The sequence below is a fragment of the Meleagris gallopavo genome, chromosome 5 (genome assembly GCF_000146605.3).
Source record: "Meleagris gallopavo isolate NT-WF06-2002-E0010 breed Aviagen turkey brand Nicholas breeding stock chromosome 5, Turkey_5.1, whole genome shotgun sequence".
NCBI classification, from domain to species: domain Eukaryota; kingdom Metazoa; phylum Chordata; class Aves; order Galliformes; family Phasianidae; genus Meleagris; species Meleagris gallopavo.
Window position 1 is genome coordinate 19,672,835 of NC_015015.2, and position 6,798 is coordinate 19,679,632.

The 6,798-nt window shown below is 38.3% G+C and overlaps 1 protein-coding gene across 7 annotated transcripts in view; it reads right to left on the reverse strand.

The window, feature by feature from the left end:
* The window catches only part of LRRC4C (leucine rich repeat containing 4C), a 531,845-nt gene that overhangs the window by 78,479 nt on the left and 446,568 nt on the right, over positions 1-6,798 (reverse strand). The gene's annotated exons all lie outside the window — the stretch shown is intronic.

The window sequence follows — 6,798 nt, forward strand, 5'->3', positions numbered from 1 at the left end:
AAAAAAAAAATCTTATGTAGAATTATACATTAAATTAGATGCAATGCTGTTTGTGATAGAAAATTACTATCTACAGTTCTGTGCAAATCTTAATAACATTTTGCTACTGCCGTATGAGACTTTCATACATAGTCCCAAAGCTGAAATTTCCTATTAAAAAAGATAATTATTTTCTCTACAAGTTATAGAAAGGTACTTAAGGACTAAGTCATCCCTTGCTATGGTTATAAAGCAGTTTTCAACAGACACCTCCAGGACTTTACCTATGTACATAACTCAATCCTCAGGATCAGACTACTCAGTGAAATATACATTACAGAAAGACAAGTATCAACAGGAATGATCACTGAGGAGAGATTTTTCTACCTCTTTCATGTCCTAAAGAGAAATCCATTATGGTTTTTAATTCCTTGCACCATATACAGACAAAATTCATATAGGCGTTAAACGCAATAAAACTCTTAGGGAAGAAGTAGAATGTGCACTGCATATGAGCAACCTAAAAGGCTAATGTGTTCATCATCCTTCCCCTGTAGTAGTTGTGGCATCAACAACCCTAACAAAAACGAACCTCAGTTCTTTAAGTGATGGCATAAATATAAAAGCTTGCCTCCGGAAAAATAATATATAACCACTTGTAAAAGAACCTGCCTCTCCAATAAGGGCTCACAAATACTGTAGTGGCAGAGAAAATTCATATAAAATCAAACAGCTAAGTTAAAAATCCTTAGCACAACATGCATTCCCTTTGGCAAAGAAGCTCGTAGAATTTAATATATTTTTGCACACTTCATTTGAAATCTGCATGCATTGAGGGAGAAAAAGCTGTGGTCCTTTAAGTTAACCCTTTCCTGTCCTTGCAGAGCTTCTTCTGTAGCCTTTAAAAAATGAATCCTCTTTTCCATTTTTATTAAACTTACTATGACACCTCACAATATTCTCTTGTTGATGTCAACGGACAGTGCACAGAGATTACACCAGCGCCAAATTCTCCTGGTAATAAGTGACTAAGAATTCAGCCCTAAAATATGACATTTTACAGAATTGCTAGTTTTGATAATATAAACTGAGGTTTTACCATGTCAGCAACAGGGAATAAATTATTTCATTAATCCATCTCATACATGGATTAAAAAAAAAAAAAACAAAAAACATTCCTACTTGGAATGTCATCAGGAACTACAAAGGAAATGTGAAACGTTGAGAAATTCAGAGAGAAATGTGGAGCTTCTGGAATATGAATTCAAAATGGCGTTCAGATCCCCTTTCTATGTCTATGAGTCTTTGCCCTGTCGTTTTCTTCTGGAACTGGAACAGGCTTTATACTTGGGTAAAGGAAAAATAAAAAACCCACCATGTAAAGGAAATGAAATTGTTTGCATGGAAGAGTTGCTACACAACAGCATGTTGTAGTGTTGCATTGAAATAGAAAAATGGGCATTAGTGAATAAAAATCAAAACATTCCTCTTAATACACTCTCTGAAAAACAAAATTCCCTCTTTATAGAGAAATTATCACTGCAGCCTGTTTCATCTCCCTTCTAATTGTTGGTTCTGGAGATTAAAAGGAAATCAAAATGCTGGTATATAGCTGATGAAGACCCAATTATGTCAAAACTTTCATCCTAAACTACCTACTACATATTTAATTGAAACCAGTGGAATCTTATGGGCTTCAGTAATTTGAAGAGTGGGCAGTAGCACAGTGAATTAGAAGTGACATAATTATCTCCATCCCCACTACACCTGGCCACCCTTTGGTGTGGATGCTAAGGAATCCACACCAGGGAAACTCCAGATTTAGTGCCTACATAAGGTCTTAGGCAGTCTTTTGCTTAAGATCATTACTAAGGTATAATGATAAGCAGTGTGAGGAAACCTGCACTGTTACTACTTACATTACACTCACCCCATTAATGACAGCCTATTTATGTTCTTGATTTTATTTCCTTTCTAATACAAGCAAAGAGATTATTGACATGAAAGCAGAGAAAGGTTTGTAAGCAAAATGAAAACGTGCTAGAGATTTGAACAACATTAATACTTTTTAAAAGTTAGTCATTGGCTTTAGGAATTAGATCTGACCCTTAACGCAATCATTCTTACATGCACAGTGAAGAAAAAGCACTGACTCCTAGGCTTCCAGGAAGTCAATTTGTATTATACTGCCTACACAAACATGAAGAGAAACTGCATCCATATTTCTGAAGATTGTTTTACTGCAAAGGAATTGGATGGATCTCACATAGCCAAATAACTGAAAGATTCCTCAGACACAAACAACACCCTGAATTGGCTTTGCAGAAAAACACACAATCATTTTATTTATTTTCCTGTGATACTCCTAAGTAAGCTTTGACTACTTGCATGCAAAAGCCTCATGGCTGGAAGTCTGTTTATCTTTGTTTTGATTTGAGGTTGGTTTTTTTGTTTGTTTTTAATTCTCTTGGTTTTCTTGCTACATTGCACCCCCTCAGCCCTGACATAACAAGTACAAGCTCTGCAGCAAATACTATGGGAGACTATTCCGTGCTTTGATACTGCCTCTCTCCATTTCACAAGCAACAAGGGTATATTTTGTCTCAGCATACCGAATTCAGAATTTCAAGAGTTCTTAGGTGGTGCAAATATTTCAAATTACAGAAGCTGTGGTATATGTCTGAAATGCCCAATAAATAGATTCAGTCCTGGTAAGTCCATTGTTGTTTTTAATTGTCAGTGACTGCTACACTCCACTTGCCTGCAGCTATCCAATTAACATATCACCACTACACAAAATATTGTAATGTGTTCAATGTCCTAACAACAAGAGCCTCCCACTTCTCTTCCATCCAACAATTTTAACCTAATTGTGTTTTCAATGAATTAGCAAATGACAAGGAATGGATGTAAGTGGACAGACAATGCAGCTTTCACATCCTATTCTGATTGTTTTGCAAAGTTCTGCAGAGATACTCCTAATTGTTGAGTAAATAGATTGAGAAACAGAAAGAGAGAGAAGAGAGGGGGAAGAAAAGCACAACTCAAGAAGTGGAAAACATGTAACTTGTGCCCTGAGATATTGCTATGGCAACATTTAAACAATGAACAGAAAGCCCTGCAGGATTCTGCTCCCGCCTCCTTGGATACCAAATGTAGATCTTGATTCTCTTTTATTGTGTGCATGCACAAGCGCCTGATTTTTTGCCTTTTCCTCTAACCGACTGCAAACTATCCAGGCCCCATACCAGGAACTGTGCATCAATTCATTTCCGTGCATCACAGCATTTCCAACTGAAACACACCACTAGCACACTCATCTCACCTTTTGCATCCCTATTTCCAGCCCCAAGAGGAGAAACAACCGTGATAGAAAAGCTGAAAACAGGCACCTTGCTTTTCTAAATAGCATCATTAAATAAACCGTTCAAAAAGTCATAAGTTGAGCCTCAATTTCTTCTGCTATTACAGCAAGTAATTACAAGCAGAGGCAAGGTACTTTCTATGAATAGCTCTTCAGGACAGCTCCTTGCCCATGTTCCTAGAATTAAAAGAACACTGCAAGGCTGCCTTCCAGGTCACCATGACTGCTGCTATTGCTAAATCCTCCTGAACTGAGTTGTCCTGGAGGGGCAGCACTTTATACTGAAGGAGGCTTGTTTTTCATTATCAATTTCACAAGGCAGGTGGCAAGGGGACAGATGGAGATGCAGAACGTGGGCCAAAAGTCCAGTCAGTTTGACTACTCCAGAAATAATTTAATGGGTAGTAATTAATTGCATTTCTTCAGAATCATTTCCCTCCCAGACTGCAAGTGGCACTAATTCTAGTACTCATTTATCTCCCCTTGTTCCCACACAGACAATCAGAAAGAAAGGGATCTGAAAAAGGCAAAGTGAAAGCACAGTGGCACAAGTGAGATGGAGGCTCTCACATGCTGCTGCTGTGCACAGTGCACTCCTTTACTCTTCATTCTTGGACAGTTTGGCTTGTGAATTGTCACCCAAACCATGCTCTCAAAATATGCTAAAAGCCTGTTCTGGGTCCTGTGCAAAATCTTTCCATTTCGTATCACCACAGCTAGAACCTTCATGTGGAAAGAGATTCAACTTTTAAGGTCACAGACAAATCATTTTAATTCCTATGTGTAGGAGCTATGACAATGTTTTGGAAATCCCCTTCTTTTCCTCCATTTCCTTACAATTTCTTACATTTGTTCACATTTACAGCATTCTTTCTTTGGTCTCAGCCAATGTGAACGTTTATTTTTCACTCAGCGCTATCAGGCTGAGAGATACTGCGATACATAATTTGCTGCTCCAGCAAACTGAGTATGCTCCTATTCTTGATCGGTGTGAATCATTCCTGATATGTGAAAAGGCATGGACTACATACAGTATTAACATGCAGTTTGTCAAGAGAACTTGAAGTCTGAGATCTGTGACTTCAAACTGTTCTGGAGAACAATTACAAGTGAAGCAGGAGTCTCGAATAAAGCTTTGGTTGCAGCACCAAATTCCAAAACAGTCCAAGAGTCCAGGGTTATTTCCAAATGGATGGTCCACGTTTTGAAGAAGAAACAGCCTCTAGACTCAGCACACACTGCTGAGTGGCACATCTGTACTTCCCTGCACATGGAGGGGAAGTAGCAGAGACAGCCAGTTCTTAACTCTGCCTGACAAGATGTGTTGCTCCTCATTTAGTTGGATGCTTAGTTTGATGCTTTTGGATAAGCCAAAGCGCAAATGCTTAGAAATGCTGTACTCATTCCTATTATGAGACTGAATGAGTTAAATTCTGGGTTGTACCATGTGTCTTTTGGCTACTGTATTAAATGAATGATTCACTGAAGTGTGAAACTTGCCTACTTAGAAGCATCCATAGCTTTTTAATGTTGACAAAATTTGCCTGTTTCAGCCCAAACTGGTGCCTAATTTTTCCAGTGTTTCTTTATCACATCAAGAAAATCCTCCTGTTAGTTATTGTAAGAAATGAATGTGGCACCTATGGCAGCATCCTATTGTCAAAAGTCAGATTTCTTCTATCAGATTTTCTGTTTATGTGTTCACTTGACAGCAATCCAAGGAAAAGCTTGGAGATGCCTTTTCCTTAGCCAGCTTCTTTTCCCTTCAGTAATTACTGAGCAGCAGCTTAACATAAATTTAGCTGTTCTATTACAGCAACTGCTGGTCTAAGTGTAGCCCACAATAAGGCACAGGCTTATAATGATACATGAAGGAGTGAAGAACAGAATTTTGTACTTATTTTCAGATGCTGACAAACTTATCCATTTAGTATCCCACCAGGAAACGTGACCAGAGAAATAAATGAGGCTAAAGTACTTCATACTAAACTGATTTAGCTACTGAGAAGGATGAGAGAAATTGGAGCTGGAAGAAACAATTTTTGCTGTGCCTGCTTCCTTCTTTTTCTAAATACAAGAGCACAAAGGGTCTGATTCATTCATATAGCTGAACAAATATTCCCAGAGATTTCCTTAGGAGCAGAACTGGACACTAAATCTTAATCCTTTACAAGTATCTAACACTTCAGAAGCATGACCTCCAAACAGAAGTGCATGGGCACATTTGAGAAGCAGAAGGTTTCATTTCCATTACATTAAAAAACTCAAGATATCTACGTGAAGCAACAGTGGTGACATGCACAAATGCAGAAATGCAAAGAAAAAGAAAAGAATTTATTAAAGCTTTTATCCAGGGAAGCTGAAGCTCTGGATTGTGTTGCTCCACATAGAAAGCTTGAGAAGAAGGAAATGCTGCCAGACAAAAAAAAAAAGGTAAAATCATGATCCATCTTTATCAGCATCTCGCCCATCGCTCCTTCTTTCCCCCTCCTCCAGAATACTGCAGCTAGAGAAAAGTAAAATTAGTTGCAAAGCTAGTTCTTTACCTTGCCTGAGAGAAACATCCATGTAACTTTGGTGGTTCATTTAACTATGTGCTTTTCTCTCTCCTTCTATACCAATTTTGGCCTAATATTTTCATTTCAAGGCTCTGCTTATGAAGGAGGATGGTGGAGGTAAGGAAGAAAAGAAGGATATAAGGAGAAAAACTTCCTATCTACAAGGTAGAAAGTCATGCCAAAAGAGTGGACAGAAGTAGCATGATCCTCCACAGGAAAACAGGATCTTTATTTCAAATTACAAGTTATCCTGAGTTCATTCCACACCCCCACATCAGATTTCTAAAGAAAGGGAGAGATGTTTACTGGAGTTTTACATGTCATTGCTAATCTGTTAACACCACCATCTACAAGCCACTTTCTATTATTTTCATTATCAACATAACAGCAAAAATCTCTTAACACAACTGTATCCTCTCACTGCACGTCAATCAAAGTAAATCTTTTTCAACTGTCAGGAAAGTCCTAGGGGAGACTGGAGGATTCACCACAAAATTGCAAAGAATTTCCTAGGAGATCTGGAGGGCATGAGTGGCTAGTACAGCCATTCTCTAAACTCCCCTTGAACAGAAGAATGCCTTCTCTCTGCCTGTTACTATTTGTTCTCAGCAATGGAGTGTAAAATATTCCATTTCTCTCAGAGCTGCCTCCTCAAAAACCATTACCACTCCCTATACCACCCCTTGCCCTACACGCCCCCGCTCCTGCCAAAAGCCATACTTCACCTCCTTGCTTGATTATAAAATTTTCCTGTTAATACACCATATTGATCTGCAATGCCAGACTGGATGCCAGCACTGAAATCAGAGTTTATTTTAAACATTTACTAAACAAGTAAATAAATAAATAAACAAACCTCCTTTGTGCATACAATTAAATGCAACTTGCATCTTTTTT